This window comes from Amblyomma americanum, chromosome 1, assembly GCF_052857255.1.
Source record: "Amblyomma americanum isolate KBUSLIRL-KWMA chromosome 1, ASM5285725v1, whole genome shotgun sequence".
In the NCBI taxonomy this organism is placed as follows: domain Eukaryota; kingdom Metazoa; phylum Arthropoda; class Arachnida; order Ixodida; family Ixodidae; genus Amblyomma; species Amblyomma americanum.
The window spans coordinates 286569941-286587777 of record NC_135497.1 but is presented as its reverse complement, the minus strand read 5'-3'; the positions used below and the strand labels follow the sequence as shown (position 1 = coordinate 286587777).

General features: G+C 49.8%; 2 long non-coding RNA genes across 3 annotated transcripts in view; both read left to right on the top strand.

Moving 5' to 3' along the window:
• Window positions 1-17837, top strand: part of LOC144097761 (uncharacterized) — a 133365-nt gene that overhangs the window by 51248 nt on the left and 64280 nt on the right. The gene's annotated exons all lie outside the window — the stretch shown is intronic.
• LOC144097744 (uncharacterized) lies at window positions 10441-15240 on the top strand. Of its 2 annotated transcripts, none has more exons than XR_013307092.1 (5): window positions 10441-10534; window positions 10674-10777; window positions 10916-11025; window positions 11158-11262; window positions 15058-15240. It is a non-coding gene; the product is annotated as an uncharacterized LOC144097744 (long non-coding RNA). The 2 variants fall into 2 exon arrangements; XR_013307093.1 differs by having other exon boundaries at window positions 10444-10534; window positions 10916-11019.

The window sequence follows — 17837 nt, the reverse complement described above, 5'->3', positions numbered from 1 at the left end:
GATTAAGGGAGTACAGTAGCTGCTTTCCTCCTTTTGTGCACGTACACCCTTTTATAGTACATAAAGAGTATGGTGCCATTCTTTTACAGGGCCACATCTCCAGCCTTAAGGTTCCACGGTGACGGCGGACCTTTTCTCCGCAGCTGCCCCCTCTGGCCGTGGTGGAATCTAGGTCGCAGCAGATTGCCTATGGTAGGTGCATGTCTATAGTCGCGTTTACATGAATACGAAGTAAACGTCTGCTTAAGGGTGTACAGAACCTGCTTTCCTCTTTTTGTGCATGTACAGCGTTTTATAGTCCATAAAGAGCACGGTGCCGTTCTTTTACAGGGCCACGTCCCTAGCCGTAAGGTTCCACGGTGGAGGTGAATTTTTACTCCGCAGCTTACCCCTCCCACTCTGGCCGTGGCGGATTTGAGGTCGGAGCAGGTCGCCTAAGGTAGGTGCATGTCTATTGTCGCGTTTACATGAGTACGAAGTAAACGCCTGTTTAAGAGAGAAAAGTAGCTGCTTTCCTCTTTTTATGCGCGACGGCGTTTTATAGTACATAAAGAGTACGGTGCCGTTCTTTTACAGGGCCACGTCCCCAGCCTTAAGGTTCCACGGTGACGGCGGATGTTTTTTCCGCAGCTGCCCCCTCTGACCTTGGTGGATTTGAGGTCGGAGCAGGTCGCCTAAGGTAGGTGCATGTCTATTGTCGCGCTTACGTGAATACGAAGTAAACGTCTGCTTAAGAGAGTACAGAAGCTGCTTTCCTCTTTTTGTGCACGTACAGTGATTTATAGTACACAAAGAGTACGGTGCCGTTCTTTTACAGGGCCACTTCACCAGCCTTAAGGTTCCACGTTGACGGCGGACCTTTTGTCTGCAGCTGCCCCCCTCTGGCCATGGTGGATTCAAGGTCTCAGCATATTGCCTACGGTATGTGCATGTCTGTAGTCGCGCTTATGTGAATACGAAGTAAACGCTTGATTAAGAGAGTACAGCAGCTGCTTTCCTCCTTTTGTGCACGTACAGCCTTTTATAGTACATAAAGAGTATTGTGCCGTTCTTTTACAGGGCCACATCTCCAGCCTTAAGGTTCCACGGTGACGGCGGACCTTTTCTCCGAAGCTGCCCCCTATGGCCGTGGAGGATTCCTGGTCGCAGCAGATTGCCTACGGTAGGTGCATGTGTACAGTCGCGTTTACATGAATACGAAGTTAACGCTTGCTTAAGGGAGTACAGTAGCTGCTTTCCTCTTTTTCGGCGGGTACAGCGTTTTATAGACGATAAAAAGCATGGTGCCGTTCTTTTACAGGGCCACGTCCCCAGCCGTAAGGTTCCACAGTGGCGGTGGACTTTCTCTCCGCAGCTCCCCCGTCTTGCCGTGGTGATTCGACATCGGAGCAGATTGGCTACGGTAGGTGCATGTCTGTAGTCGTGCTTACGTGTATACGAAGTAAAGGGCTGCTTGAGTACAGCAGCTGCTTTAGCCTTTTTGTGCGCGTACGGCGTTTTATAGTCACTAAAGAGCAAGGTGCCGTTATTTTACAGGGCCACGTCACCAGCCTTAATGTTCCACAGTGACGGCGGACCATTTGTCCGCAGCTGCCCCCCCACTGGCCATGGTGGATTCCAGGTCGCAGCAGATTGCCTACGGTAGGCGCAAGTCTATAGTCGCGTTTACATGAATACAAAGTAAACGTCTGCTTAAGGGTGAACAGAACCTGATTTCCTCTTTTTGTGTACGTACAGCGTTTTATAGTCCATAAAGAGCACGGTGCCGTTCTTTTGCAGGGCCTCGTCCTCAGCCGTAAGGTTCCACGGTGGAGGTGGATATTTACTCCGCAGCTTCCCCCTCCCACTCTGGCCGTGGCGGATTTGAGGTCGGAGCAGGTCGTCTAAGGTAGGTGCATGTCTATTGTCGCGTTTACATGAGTACGAGGTAAACGCCTGTTTAAGAGAGAAGAGTAGCTGCTTTCCTCTTTTTATGCGCGACGGCGTTTTATAGTACATAAAGAGTACGGTGCCGTTCTTTTACAGGGCCACGTCCCCAGCCTTAAGGTTCCACGGTGACGGCGGATGTTTTTTTCCGCAGCTGCCCCCTCTGACCGTGGTGGATTTGAGATCGGAGCAGGTCGAATATGGTAGGTGCATGTCTATTGTCGCGCTTACGTGAATACGAAGTAAACGTCTGCTTAAGAGAGTACAGAAGCTGCTTTCCTTTTTTTGTGCACGTACAGTGATTTATAGTACATAAAGAGTACGGTGCCGTTCTTTTACAGGGCCACTTCACCAGCCTTAAGGTTCCACGGTGACGGCGGACCTTTTCTCCGCAGCTGCGCCCCTATGGCCGTGGAGGATTCCTGGTCGCAGCAGATTGCCTACGGTAGGTGCACGTCTATAGTCGCGTTTACATGAATACGAAGTAAACGCTTGTTCAAGGGAGTACAGTAGCTGCTTTCCTCTTTTTCGGCGGGTACGGCGTTTGATAGACGATAAAATGCATGGTGCCGTTCTTTTACAGGGCCACGTCCCCAGCCGTAAGGTTCCACAGTGGCGGTGGACTTTCCGCAGCTCCCCCGTCTTGCCGTGGTGATTCGACATCGGAGCAGATTGGCTACGGTAGGTGCATGTCTGTAGTCGTGCTTACGTGTATACGAAGTAAAGGGCTGCTTGAGTACAGCAGCTGCTTTAGACTTTTTGTGCGCGTACGGCGTTTTATAGTCACTAAAGAGCAAGGTGCCGTTATTTTACAGGGCCACGTCACCAGCCTTAAGGTTGCACAGTGACGGCGGACCATTTGTCCGCAGCTGCCCCCCTCGGGCCATGGTGGATTCGAGGTCGCAGCAGATTGCCCACGGTATGTGATGTCTGTAGTCGCGCTTATGTGAATACGAAGTAAACGCTTGATTAAGGGAGTACAGTAGCTGCTTTCCTCCTTTTGTGCACGTACACCCTTTTAGAGTACATAAAGAGTATGGTGCCATTCTTTTACAGGGCCACATCTCCAGCCTTAAGGTTCCACGGTGACGGCGGACCTTTTCTCCGAAGCTGCCCCCTATGGCCGTGGAGGATTCCTGGTCGCAGCAGATTGCCTACGGTAGGTGCATGTGTACAGTCGCGTTTACATGAATACGAAGTTAACGCTTGCTTAAGGGAGTACAGTAGCTGCTTTCCTCTTTTTCGGCGGGTACAGCGTTTTATAGACGATAAAAAGCATGGTGCCGTTCTTTTACAGGGCCACGTCCCCAGCCGTAAGGTTCCACAGTGGCGGTGGACTTTCTCTCCGCAGCTCCCCCGTCTTGCCGTGGTGATTCGACATCGGAGCAGATTGGCTACGGTAGGTGCATGTCTGTAGTCGTGCTTACGTGTATACGAAGTAAAGGGCTGCTTGAGTACAGCAGCTGCTTTAGCCTTTTTGTGCGCGTACGGCGTTTTATAGTCCCTAAAGAGCAAGGTGCCGTTATTTTACAGGGCCACGTCACCAGCCTTAAGGTTCCACAGTGACGGCGGACCATTTGTCCGCAGCTGCCCCCCCACTGGCCATGGTGGATTCCAGGTCGCAGCAGATTGCCTACGGTAGGCGCAAGTCTATAGTCGCGTTTACATGAATACAAAGTAAACGTCTGCTTAAGGGTGTACAGAACCTGATTTCCTCTTTTTGTGCACGTACAGCGTTTTATAGTCCATAAAGAGCACGGTGCCGTTCTTTTGCAGGGCCTCGTCCCCAGCCGTAAGGTTCCACAGTGGCGGTGGACTTTCCGCAGCTCCCCCGTCTTGCCGTGGTGATTCGACATCGGAGCAGATTGGCTACGGTAGGTGCATGTCTGTAGTCGTGCTTACGTGTATACGAAGTAAAGGGCTGCTTGAGTACAGCAGCTGCTTTAGCCTTTTTGTGCGCGTACGGCGTTTTATAGTCCCTAAAGAGCAAGGTGCCGTTATTTTACAGGGCCACGTCACCAGCCTTAAGGTTCCACTGTGACGGCGGACCATTTGTCCGCAGCTGCCCCCCTCTGGCCATGGTGGATTCGAGGTCGCAGCAGATTGCCCACGGTATGTGATGTCTGTAGTTGCGCTTATGTGAATACGAAGTAAACGCTTGATTAAGGGAGTACAGTAGCTGCTTTCCTCCTTTTGTGCACGTACAGCCTTTTATAGTACATAAAGAGTATGGTGCCATTCTTTTACAGGGCCACATCTCCAGCCTTAAGGTTCCACCGTGACGGCGGACCTTTTCTCCGCAGCTCCCCCTCTGGCCGTGGTGGATTCCAGGTCGCAGCAGATTGCCTACGGTAGGTGCATGTCTATAGTCGCGTTTACATGAATACGAAGTAAACGCCTGCTTAAGGGTGTACAGAACCTGCTTTCCTCTTTTTGTGCATGTACAGCGTTTTATAGTCCATAAAGAGCACGGTGCCGTTCTTTTACAGGGCCACTTCACCAGCCTTAAGGTTCCACGGTGACGGCGGACCTTTTCTCCGACGCTGCCCCCTATGGCCGTGGAGGATTCCTGGTCGCAGCAGATTGCCTACGGTAGGTGCATGTCTATAGTCGCGTTTACATGAATATGAAGTAAACGCTTGCTTAAGGGAGTACAGTAGCTGCTTTCCTCTTTTTTGGCGGGTACGGCGTTTTATAGACGATAAAAAGCATGGTGCCGTTCTTTTACAGGGCCATGTCCCAAGCCGTAAGGTTCCACAGTGGCGGTGGACTTTCCGCAGCTCCCCCGTCTTGCCGTGGTGATTCGACATCGGAGCAGATTGGCTACGGTAGGTGCATGTCTGTAGTCGTGCTTACGTGTATACGAAGTAAAGGGCTGCTTGAGTACAGCAGCTGCTTTAGACTTTTTGTGCACATACGGCGTTTTATAGTCACTAAAGAGCAAGGTGCCGTTATTTTACAGGGCCACGTCACCAGCCTTAAGGTTCCACAGTGACGGCGGACCATTTGTCCGCAGCTGCCCCCCTCTGGCCATGGTGGATTCGAGGTCGCAGCATATTGCCCACGGTATGTGATGTCTGCAGTCGCGCTTATGTGAATGCGAAGTAAACGCTTGATTAAGGGAGTACAGTAGCTGCTTTCCTCCTTTTGTGCACGTACACCCTTTTAGAGTACATAAAGAGTATGGTGCCATTCTTTTACAGTGCCACATCTCCAGCCTTAAGGTTCCACGGTGATGGCGGACCTTTTCTCCGTAGCTGCCCCCTCTGGCCGTGGTGGATTCCAGTTCGCAGCAGATTGCCTATGGTAGGTCCATGTCTATAGTCGCGTTTACATGAATACGAAGTAAACGTCTGCTTAAGGGTGTACAGAACCTGCTTTCCTCTTTTTGTGCATGTACAGCGTTTTATAGTCCATAAAGAGCACGGTGCCGTTCTTTTACAGGGCCACATCTCCAGCCTTAAGGTTCCACGGTGACGGCGGACATTTTCTATGTAGCTTCCCCCCTCTGGCCGTGGTGGATTCCAGGTCGCAGCAGATTGCCTACGGTAGGTGCATGTCTATAGTCGAGTTTACATGAATACGATGTAAACGGCTGCTTAAGGGTGTACAGAACCTGCTTTCCTCTTTTTGTGCATGTACAGCGTTTTATAGTCCACAAAGAGCACGGTGCCGTTCTTTTACAGGGCCACGTCCCCAGCCGTAAGGTTCCACGGTGGAGGTGGATTGATACTCCGCAGCTTCCCCCTCCCACTCTGGCCGTGGCGGATTTGAGGTCGGAGCAGGTCGCCTAAGGTAGGTGCATGTCTATTGTCGTGTTTACATGAATACGAAGTAAACGCCTGTTTAAGAGAGAAAAGTAGCTGCTTTCCTCTTTTTATGCGCGACGGCGTTTTATATTACATAAAGAGTACGCTGCCGTTCTTTTACAGGGCCACGTCCCCAGCCTTAAGGTTCCACGGTGACGGCGGACGTTTTTTCCGCAGCTGCCCCCTCTGACCTTGGTGGATTTGAGGTCGGAGCAGGTCGCCTAAGGTAGGTGCATGTCTATTGTCGCGCTTACGTGAATACGAAGTAAACGTCTGCTTAAGAGAGTACAGAAGCTGCTTTCCTCTTTTTGTGCACGTACAGTGATTTATAGTACATAAAGAGTACGGTGCCGTTCTTTTACAGGGCCACTTCACCAGCCTTAAGGTTCCACGGTGACGGCGGACCTTTTCTCCGAAGCTGCCCCCCTATGGCCGTGGAGGATTCCTGGTCGCAGCAGATTGCCTACGGTAGGTGCATGTGTATAGTCGCGTTTACATGAATACGAAGTTAACGCTTGCTTAAGGGAGTACAGAAGCTGCTTTCCTCTTTTTCGGCGGGTACGGCGTTTTATAGACGATAAAAAGCATGGTGCCGTTCTTTTACAGGGCCACGTCTCCAGCCGTAAGGTTCCACAGTGGCGGTGGACTTTCTCTCCGCAGCTCCCCCGTCGTGCCATGGTGATTCGACATCGGAGCAGATTGGCTACGGTAGGTGCATGTCTGTAGTCGTGATTACGTGTATACGAAGTAAAGGGCTGCTTGAGTACAGCAGGTGCTTTAGCCTTTTTGTGCGCGTACGGCGTTTTATAGTCCCTAAAGAGCAAGGTGCCGTTATTTTACAGGGCCACGTCACCAGCCTTAAGGTTCCACAGTGACGGCGGACCATTTGTCCGCAGCTGCCTCCCTCTGGCCATGGTGGATTCGAGGTCGCAGCAGATTGCCCACGGTATGTGATGTCTGTAGTCGCGCTTATGTGAATACGAAGTAAACGCTTGATTAAGGGAGTACAGTAGCTGCTTTCCTCCTTTTGTGCACGTACAGCTTTTTATAGTACATAAAGAGTATGGTGCCATTCTTTTACAGGGCCACATCTCCAGCCTTAAGGTTCCATGGTGACGGCGGACCTTTTCTCCGCAGCTGCCCCCTCTGGCCGTGGTGGATTCCAGGTCGCAGCAGATTGTCTACGGTAGGTGCATGTCTATAGTCGCTTTTACATGAATACGAAGTAAACGTCTGCTTAAGGGTGTACAGAACCTGCTTTCCTCTTTTTGTGCATGTACAGCGTTTTATAGTCCATAAAGAGCACGGTGCCGTTCTTTTACAGGACCACGTCTCCAGCCGTAAGGTTCCACGGTGGAGGTGGATTTTACTCCGCAGCTTCCCCCTCCCCCTCTGGCCGTGGCGGATTTGAGGTCGGAGCAGGTCGCCTAAGGTAGGTTCATGTATATTGTCGTGTTTACATGAATACGAAGTAAACGCCTGTTTAAGAGAGAAAAGTAGCTGCTTTCCTCTTTTTATGCGCGACGGCGTTTTATAGTACATAAACAGTACGGTGCCGTTCTTTTACAGGGCCACGTCCTCAGCCTTAAGGTTCCACGGTGACGGCGGATGTTTTTTCCGCAGCTGCCCTCTCTGACCGTGGTGGATTTGAGGTCGGAGTAGGTCGCCTAAGGTAGGTGCATATCTATTGCCGCGCTTACGTGAATACGAAGTAAACGTCTGCTTAAGAGAGTACAGAAGCTGCTTTCCTCTTTTTGTGCACGTACAGTGATTTATAGTACATAAAGAGTACGGTGCCGTTCTTTTACAGGGCCACTTCACCAGCCTTAAGGTTACACGGTGACGGCGGACCTTTTGTCTGCAGCTGCCCCCTCTGGCCATGGTGGATTCGAGGTCGCAGCATATTGCCTACGGTATGTGCATGTCTGTAGTCGCACTTACGTGAATACGAAGTAAACGCTTGCTTAAGGGAGTACAGTAGCTGCTTTCCTCTTTTTCGGCGGGTACGGCGTTTTATAGACGATAAAAAGCATGGTGCCGTTCTTTTTCAGGGCCACGTCCCCAGCCGTAAGGTTCCACGGGGACGGCGGACCTTTTGTCTGCAGCTGCCCCCCTCTGGCCATGGTGGATACGAGGTCGCAGCATATTGCCTAAGGTATGTGCATGTCTGTAGTCGCGCTTATGTGAATACGAAGTAAACGCTTAATTAAGGGAGTACAGCAGCTGCTTTCCTTCTTTTGTGCACGTACAGCCTTTTATAGTACATAAAGAGTATGGTGCCGTTCTTTTACAGGGCCACATCTCCAGCCTTAAGGTTCCACGGTGACGGCGGACCTTTTCTCCGCAGCTGCCCCCCTATGGCCGTGGAAGATTCCTGGTCGCAGCAGATTGCCTACGGTAGGTGCATGTCTATAGTCGCGTTTACATGAATACGATGTAATCGTCTGCTTAAGGGTGTACAGAACCTGCTTTCCTCTTTTTGTGCATGTACAGCGTATTATAGTCCATAAAGAGCACGGTGCCGTTCTTTTACAGGGCCACGTCCCCAGCCGTATGGTTCCACGGTGGAGGTGATTTTTCTCTCCGCCTCCCCCCAATCTGGCCGTGGCGGATTTGAGGTCGGAGCAGGTCGCCTAAGGTAGGTGCATGTCTATTGTCGCGTTTACATGAATACGAAGTAAACGCCTGTTTAAGAGAGAAAAGTAGCTGCTTTCCTCTTTTTATGCGCGATGGCGTTTTATAGTACATAAAGAGTACAGTGCCTTTCTTTTACAGGGCCACGTCCCCAGCCTTAAGGTTCCACGTTGACGGCGGATGTTTTTTTAAGCAGCTGCCCCCTCTGACCGTGGTGGATTTGAGGTCGGAGCAGGTCGCCTAAGGTAGGTGCATGTCTATTGTCGCGCTTACGTGAATATGAAGTAAACGCTTGCTTAAGGGAGTACAGTAGCGGCTTTCCTCTTTTTGTGCGGGTACGGCGTTTTATAGACGATAAAAAGCATGGTGCCGTTCTTTTACAGGGCCACGTCCGCAGCCATAAGGTTCCACGGTGACGGCGGACCATTTGTCATCAGCTGCCCCCTCTGGCCATGGTGGATTCGAGGTCGCAGCAGATTGCCTACGGTATGTGATGTCTGTAGTCGCACTTATGTGAATACGAAGTAAATGCTTGATTAAGGAAGTACAGTAGCTGCTTTCCTCTTTTTGTGCACGTACAGCCTTTTATAGTACATAAAGAGTATGGTGCCGTTCTTTTACAGGGCCACATCTCCAGCCTTAAGGTTCCACGGTGACGGCTGACCTTTTCTCCGCAGCTGTCCCCCTCTGGCCGTGGTGGATTCCAGGTCGCAGCAGATTCTCTACGGTAGGTGCATGTCTATAGTCGCGTTTACATGAATACGAAGTAAACGTCTGCTTAAGGGTGTACAGAACCTGCTTTCCTCTTTTTGTGCATGTACAGCGTAATATAGTCCATAAAGAGCACGGTGCCGTTCTTTTACAGGGCCACGTCCCCAGCCGTATGGTTCCACGGTGGAGGTGGATTTTTCTCTCCGCCTCCCCCCACTCTGGCCGTGGCGGATTTGAGGTCGGAGCAGGTCGCCTAAGGTAGGTGCATGTCTATTGTCGCGTTTACATGAATACGAAGTAAACGCCTGTTTAAGTGAGTAAAGTAGCTGCTTTCCTCTTTTTGCGCGCGTACAGCGTTTTGCAGTGCTTAAAGAGCATGGTGCCGTTCTTTCACAGGGCCACCTCTCCAGCCTTAAGGTTCCACGTTGACGGCGGAGTTTTTATCCGGAGCTCCCCCTCTGACCGTGATGGATTCGAGGTCGGAGCAGATTGCCTACGGTAGGTGCATGTCTGTAGTCGCGCTTACGTGAATACGAAGTAAACGCTTGCTTAAGGGAATACAGTAGCTGCTTTCCTCTTTTTGTGCGGGTACAGTGTTTTATAGAACATAGTGTACGGTGCCGTTCTTTTACAGGGCCGCGTCCCCAGCCTTAAGGTTCCACGGTGACGGCGGACTTTTTCTCCGCAGCTGCCCAGTCTGGCCGTGGTGGATTCGAGGTAGGAGCAGATTGCCTACGGTAGGTGCATGTCTGTATTCGCGCTTACATGACTACGAAGTAAACGCTTGCTTAAGGGAGTACAATAGCTGCATTCCTCTTTTCTTGCTCGTACAGCAATTTATAGTACATGAGTACTTTGCCGTTCTTTTACAGGGCAATGTCTCCAACCGTAAGGTTTCCCGGCAGTATATTTTTTGCCAGAGCTCAACCTCTCTGGCCATGGTGCATTCGAGGTCTGAGCAGATGGCCTGAGGTAGGTGCATGTCTATAGTCGCGCTTACATGAATACGAAGTAAACGCTTGCTTAAGGGAGCACAGTAGCTGCATTCCTCTTTTGGTGCACGTATAGCATAATATAGTACATAAATTGTACGGTTCCGTTCTTTTACAGGGCCACGTCCCCAACCTTAAGGTTCCACGGTGACGGTGGACTCTTTCTCCGCAGCTACCCCCTCTGGCTGTGGCGGATTCGAGGTCGGAGCAGATTGCCTACGGTAGGTGCATCTCTATAGTCGCGTTTACATGAATACGAAGTAAACGTCTGCTTAAGGGAGTACTGTAGCTGCTTTCCTGTTTTTGTGCGGGTACGGCGTTTTAGAGTCCATAAAGACCACTGTGCCGTTCTTTTACAGGGCCATGTCCCCAGCCTTAAGGTTCCACGGTGACGGCGGAGTTTTTCTCCGCAGCTGCCCCCTCTGACCGTGGTGGATACGAGGTCGGAGCAGATTGCCTACGGTAGGTGCATGTCTATGGTCGCGTTTACATGAATACGAAGTAAACGTCTGCTTAAGGGAGAACAGGAGCTGCTTTCCTCTTTTTGTGCACGTACAGCCTTTTAATAGTACATAAAGAGTACGGTGCCGTTCTTTTACAGGGCCACATCTCGAGCCTTAAGGTTCCACGGTGACGGCGGACCTTTTCTCCGCAGCTGCTCCCCTCTGGCCGTGGTGGATTCGAGGTCGCAGCAGATTGCCTATGGTATGTGCATGTCTGTAGTCGCGCTTACGTGAATACGAAGTAAACGCTTACTTAAGGGAGTATAGTAGCTGCTTTCCTCCTTTTGTGCTTGTACAGCGTTTTATAGTCCATATAGAGCACGGTGCCGTTCTTTTACAGGGCCAGGTCCTCAGCCGTAAGGTTCCACGGTGGCGGTGGATTTTTTTCCGCAGCTCCCCCCTCTCTGGCCGTGTTGGATTCGAGGTCGGAGCAGATTGTCTACAGTTGGTGTATGTCTGTATTCGCGCTTACGTGAATACTAATTAAACGCCTGCCTAAATGAATACAGTAGCTGCTTTTTTCTTTTTGTGCGCGTACGGCGTTTTGTAGTCCCTGATGAGCACGGTGCCTTTCTTTTACAGGGCCGCTTCCCCAGCCATAAGGTTCCACGGTGGCGGTGGATTTTTTCTCTGCAACTCCCCCCACTCTGGCTGGGGTGGATTTAAGGTCGCAGCAGGTCGCCTAAGGTAGGTTCATGTCTGTAGTCGCGTTTACATGAATACGAAGTAAACGCCTGTTTAAGGGAGTGAAGTAGCTGCTTTTCTCTGTTTGTGCTCGTACGGCATTTTATAGTCCATAAAGAGCACGGTGCCTTTAGTTTACAGGGCCATGTCCCCAGCCGTAATGTTCCACGGCAGAGGTGTATTTGTATTCCGGAGCTCCCCCCTCTGGCCGTGGTGTATATCAGTTCGGAACAGGTCGCCTAAGGTTGGTGCATGTCTAAAGTCGCGCTTACAATAACACGAAGTAAACGCCTGTTTGAGGGAATGAGACGCTGCGTGGACGACGTGCCGACGAAATGAAGCTTTCGCGATTCAACTAGGGTTAACCAGAGCTGAACCACAGCCAATTGTTTTAGAACATATCCCCCAACCATGCAAAGTCTTTTCCTGTGGCTACCTTCGCTGCACTCCAAACAGAAAGAAGTAGAAAGGAAGTTGTTCTCGACTCTCCTCTCTTTTATAAAAGATTGCGCTAGAGGACAGCTCCGTTTTTCTCGCTTATTCGTGTTTAGATTGTACAGCATCTTACAGGACCACAGGGCAATACTCATCGCAATGTAATATAAGAGAGTTATAGCATATCGTTACCGTGTTTACATTACCGTTTACCGAGTTACCGGACGCCGGACTTTCCAGTTAGCGCGGCGCACGCGAGAAGACGTTTTAGCGTACCGTCTCTCCCGTAACAAGTTACCGTAAGGCAAAAACGAGTGATGATGATGGCAGATGCTCAACTATTAATGAAAAAAAAACGAATGCATTGCAATAATTTCGATAAAGTGAAATGCTACACTTTAATAATCTTTTTCTGTGCATATAAAAAGAACCAACAACACTTCAGCTAACAGCCGACTGAGCGGCTTTTCAAATGTGCCCGTGAAGCTAGACACCATTGCCTACCCTCGCCAGTAGACAATATCACTACGTAGACCTCAGTAAGCTTACATAAACAGCGCACGCGGCGTTGCGAGCGCTCTAAAAAAGCACAACCACGAAACCTGTTTGCCGTGCCGCATCGTGGCTTTATGTGTTTGAATATTAGCACAGTGGCGCCATCTAGTGGCAGTAAGTTAAAGCGCGCCATATCCAGGCCGGAGAAACTTTTATTTTTTGCAAGTACTGAAGAATATAGTAAGAGAATTACCAATCTTTTTTTCCGAGAAAACTCATGAAAATATAGAAAAATGCCAAATCGGGCACAAAACGGAAGCGCTGCAGTGTATTCGTTGCTATCTGGCTATGTACAGGACATATAGTTAGGCTTAACTGCTCAAAAATCGGGAAATCTCAAACATGACTTAGTTGTTACTAAAAACTAAACGTATGAGTGAGTTTGAAAATTAAAAGCGAATGCCTTCATTTAAAGCGAGAAATGGCGCCGAAGAACGCGGCGGCGGTGCTGTATTTGGTCCGAAGCGGCCATGCAAGGCGCCGCAATGTGTGTTTACGAGCGAACGCTCACTCTACGAAACGCTAAAAAAGATTCCGTAACGTGCTAGAGGACCGGTAAGTGGCGGCGCATGCGCAGATGTCGCTAGCCGGGCGCGATAAACGGTAACGTAAACATGGTAACGATAGGCTATAACTCTGTATAGCTACTGACGCAGTAAAGTGTAAAGAAAAGCCCGGCCGAGGCATTTATTCATCCCATCCTCACTGGGCTTCCTCTCTTCGGCTTTCCGATTACAGCGCAGTTTCTGTCGCAGAATTTCTGGCCATGTTCTGCATGGTCATCAGAGAGTTATCTGATGAGCAGTGTAGCGTCATTATTAAGTCTGATCCCCTTTCACACTGCACAGCTCTGACATCTCCAAACCGGGAAAATTCACATGAGTGAGATGACGGACTAGCTCGCGTCGTCTTTCTTGAGCAGGCCTGTACAGCACTTGCTTTCCTTTACGGGCGGGTGCCCTTTCCATTCGAAGGCATTCGAAGCCCATTCCAGGATATATTACTCTCGTATGGGTGTTTAAAATGCAGGTGGAATTTCGAGTCAGTGCCTTTCCCGTCAGTGTGAAATGATCTGACCAGCTTCCGATAATAGATTCTTCTATAAAATTTCTACCTTCATAGATCTGGGTGTTCTCTCTCAGCCCGGTGTTCTTTCTGCAATGAACCTGAAACTTTGGATAGTTTACTTCTCTCTTGCAGCCGATTCGCCTCCCCCCGAAAAATTTTCTTTGAGGATTCTTTTCCAAAAATGCTTTCTCTGAAAATTGGTTTTTGGGGAAAGGAAATTGCGCAGGATCTGTCTCACATATCGTCCTTCACCTGAACTGTGCCATAAGGGAAGAGATAAATTAGGAATTGAGAGAAGAAAGGAAGGAAGACGTGCCGTAGTAGAGCGCTCCGGAATAATTTCGACCACCTGTGGATCTTTAAAGGGAAGCTGGAGCACTTTTTTCAAAAATTGAGTTCCATGCGGCATTTTATAGTTTTTAGTCCGCTGAAAAAGAATATCGCATTCGAAAAGGGCGGAAATAAACGCAAAAAGCTGTTTTTTGGATGAAAACGGGCACCACCGCCTCAGGGTGCCGAGCGAACGCCGCGAATGGCCGGCATCGTCGTGACGTCATCTACGGGGATATCCGGCCAGCACTGACTGTGTTGCTGCGTAGCGCGTTTCTTCAGCTGGCTTGAGAACTGCGTTTTGCAAATTAAGGATCCGTCGTCACCAAAGCGCGGGCCGAAAAGCAGTAAGCAAAACAGGACGGCCGGCACACTACCCGTGAATGGCGTCACTTCCGCCAGTTCGTTCCCCCCATTCGGCGCTTCCGGAGGCGAAGAGGGCGTGTCGGCGCCGGGTTTTTAACCAGCGATTGCGGCTCATTTTGCGAACAGAATCGAGAAAAAATTTACACACATCATTTTCAAAGTCCCTTCTTCCGAACCAAAGCGTTTCATGCAATTTGAAAACCGTTTCAGCTTCCCTTTAACGTGAACTGACATTGCACAGCACACGGGCGACTTAGAGTTTCGCCTCCATCGAAACGCAGCCGCCGCGTTGGAGTCCGAACTCGGGAACTCCGGACCAGTAGCCGAGCACACTAACGCCTGAGCCACCCCGGCGGGTCACGAGTTCATTTTTCTTCTCCTGGAATGATTACCTTCTACAAGGCCGCCTATCACGCTGAACTTGTGTGTGTGTGTGTTATGTTTATTTTATTTACTCATGGTTTTTTCTGTCAATCTGAGCTCATGTTATGTTTTTGAATTTTATTTGTACTGAAGTCGCTACTCCTTTTTTAACTGTTTTCTTTACCTACCCGGTAATACCAGACTGAATTCCTTTCGTGGCCTCCCCTCCTCGTGTGGGTATATGTCAATCACCAACAACAGCAGCATCGCCATAGTGCTCGCTGGACTGTTCCGCGTATACCTGGCTGGCGCTTTCACGCCGGAACCTGTTTTCGGCAGCCCAGAAAGGCGGCGTTTCGACATCTCCCTCGCGCGATGCAAAGGGGTCGCCTAAACCGATCTCTAGCAGAACGAACATGTGCACGACAGGGAGATGCCTCCGTTCTCTATACAACCATGATGTAGCGATTCTTCGGCAGACTCATCAATTCGGCCTATCAGATCCTGTATTGTCACGCCTTGGAGCACTCGACAGATTTGTCAGCAGTAGGTGTATACACTCGGGGAGAGTGTATGGGGAGAGCTTTGAAAGGTTTTCATGGTTCAAATGAGTGCAGGATAAGTAGTAGATTGTTCTTTAGGTTCTCTTGTACTGACTTCAGTTCCTATCTTGTGTTGCAGCGTCCGCAGCCGAATGAATGCGCCTTAGTTTTATGACGACGACGCCGTTCTGCGTTCCATCTTGCAGCATGTTGGTGCATCTTGGAGCATATATGCAAGCTGTTACTGTTGCCTTTGGGGGGATGGAGCGCTGTCAAGCTGTGTTAAAACAACTTTTTCTCCTCCCTCCTTTTTCACTTTTTGTGTGGAATAAATAAATAAATGTTCAAAAATGTTCAAGACGATAGTGCAGAAGGATAACAGCGGCGTACCGATCGTCCGTGTTCAGAGACAGCTCGCGCGGCTGCCGGCCAGGACATTCGGATGGTTCGACTCGTCAGAGGCCACGATTTCGCTTGGCCACTTACAAGTTTTCAGGCGAGATATGCGTCGAACCAGTTGGAAGAGTCTACGCCTGTACCTCCAGTGCACCTCGTGCACCTCTATTGACACATGCGCAGTAGAACAGTTCCTCGGCCAAGGGTCGAATCACAGCCATCAATGAGAGGAACAGCGATTTCATCGTGACACCACTCCGACCGTTACAGTGTCCATTTTCCTTTTAGCGACTCCACAGGGTGGCCCGCCGGTTCCGGAGGGCTGAAGGTTGGCGATCTCGTCAAAATAGAGACAGCGTGGGGCCCTGTGCGGTCTTACTGCGGATACAAAGCGAAGGTCGTGCGCTATGTAGACGCCGGAAACACACCTGCAGAAGCGCCAGAGCCGCGTGGCCCCGACGACAAGCAGGTAATCGCCGACCGGGTGGGAATGGTCTCATTCATCCGACCTGGCCACGGTGTAATTAAGTTCGGGGAAAGAGACGACGAGCGCTATTTCTTCAGCAGGCGAAGCATGCCTAGATCTCTGCTCCCGTGCGGATAAAAGCTGGTGGATGCCTTCTGAGTGGGGCAGAAGGTATGGTTTGAGGCGCAGCCGTACTTGAAGGGTAACGGCCCCTGCAAATGGTATGCGATGGTAGTACGCGCTGTGCAGCGCGGAAGTGCCCCCACTGTTTTAGACGACGGTGACCAGGCGTCTGGTTCTGCATCGCGTACTGCCAACGAACAGCGAAGTAAAAGGTCGGAGCTTCCAGGCACCGGTGCTGCAAGAAAGCCAACTCGGTCGGGCTGCGGGGACAGTGCTCAGAGTGCCACAACAAAGAAGCGCCCAAACGGCGCCACAATCCAGGGGCTCAGGTTCGAAACGCAACAGTATGCCTTCAAATCATTTGTTTTTGAGTCCCCTTATGTACTGCAGCGTCAAAAAATAAGCCGATCCTAGCTGTAAACAGGAAATTTATCCACATGTCAAGTTTTAACGCGAGGGCGTTAAGGAGCTCAAAAGGCGACGGGTGCCGCGACTCCCTCACGTTCGGCGCAGTAGCTCTGAGATCTCGACATATCAGTGGACACCTACACCCCGCGAAAGCATGTGTTTTGAGGAAAGAAAACGTTATCGACGAAAGGTAAGGGCGCAGTATAGCTCTCACGTATCGACATCTCGGTGGATACCTCAACCCGCAAAAGCCTGTTTTGAGGAAAGGAAACGTGTGTTTTGAGGAAAGAAAGTGTTAGTGACGAAAGAAAAGGGCGCAATAGCTCTCAGATCTCGACAGCTTGGTGGACACCTCAGCCCCCCGAAAGCATGTGCTTTGAGGAAAGCAAACGTTATCGACGAAAGGAAAGGGCGCAGTATAGCTCACATCTCGACGGGCACCTCAACTATGGGAAAGCATGTTTTGAGGAAAGAAAACGTTATCGGCGAAAGGAAAGGGCGCAGTATAGCTCTATCTCGACATCTCGGTGGACACCTCACCCCGCGAAAGCATGTTTTGAGGAAAGAAAACGTTAGTGACGAAAGGAAAGGGCGCAGTAGCTTTCAGATCTCGACAGCTCGGTGGACACCTAAACCCTGCGAAAGCATGTGTTTTGAGGAAAGAAAACGTTATCGACGAAAGGAAAGGGCGCAGTATAGCTCTCATATCTCATCTCATCTCAGTGGACGCCTCTACCTCGCGAAAGCATGTTTAAAAGAAAACGTGTGGTTTGGAGAAAGAAAACGTTAGTGACGAAAGGAAAGGGCGAGTAGCTGCCAGATATCGACAGCTCGGCGGGCACCTCAACCCCGCGAAATCATATGTTTTGAGGAAAGAAAACGTTATCGACGAAAGAAAAGGACACAGTATAGATCTCACATATCGACATCTCGGTGGACACCTCAACCTCGCGAAAGCATGTGCTTTGAGGAAAGAAAACGCTATTAACGAAAGGAAAGTGCACAGTAGCTCTGATATCTCCGACATCTATTACATTTTGCTTCCACATTTTGCGGACACTCTTTCGCCGACATAGCCTGGTAATGCTTTTGCATTAATAATGCCACTAAGAAAATGACAGCTCACCACCAACCAGCTTTATTTTAAAAGAAGGGATTTCATCGTTCCCCTGAGCGGTATTTTTTAGACTAGAAGTTACCTAAAAGACTTCGTCTGGAGCAGCAAGGCGTAAGTGAAAAGAATGAGAGCATCGACGAGGACCACGGAATCTGCTTGGAGGCGAGGAACCGCAGCGCGAGAAGGAATTAAATGCATTAGCAATGTCGGTTTGATTAGTACTCTCGCCACCCGAAACTTCTGCTATGCTTGTTTTGTTTTCAGCTAGATTCAAAAATTACTTATTTGTTGCCCAATTATTACGAGTATTAATTCATTTTTAAGTATTTAATTTTTGTAGCACACTTGTTAAGAGCGTTTCAGTTCGACGGAGACAATATCAGAGTATTGTTGAAACTGCTGTTTTAGG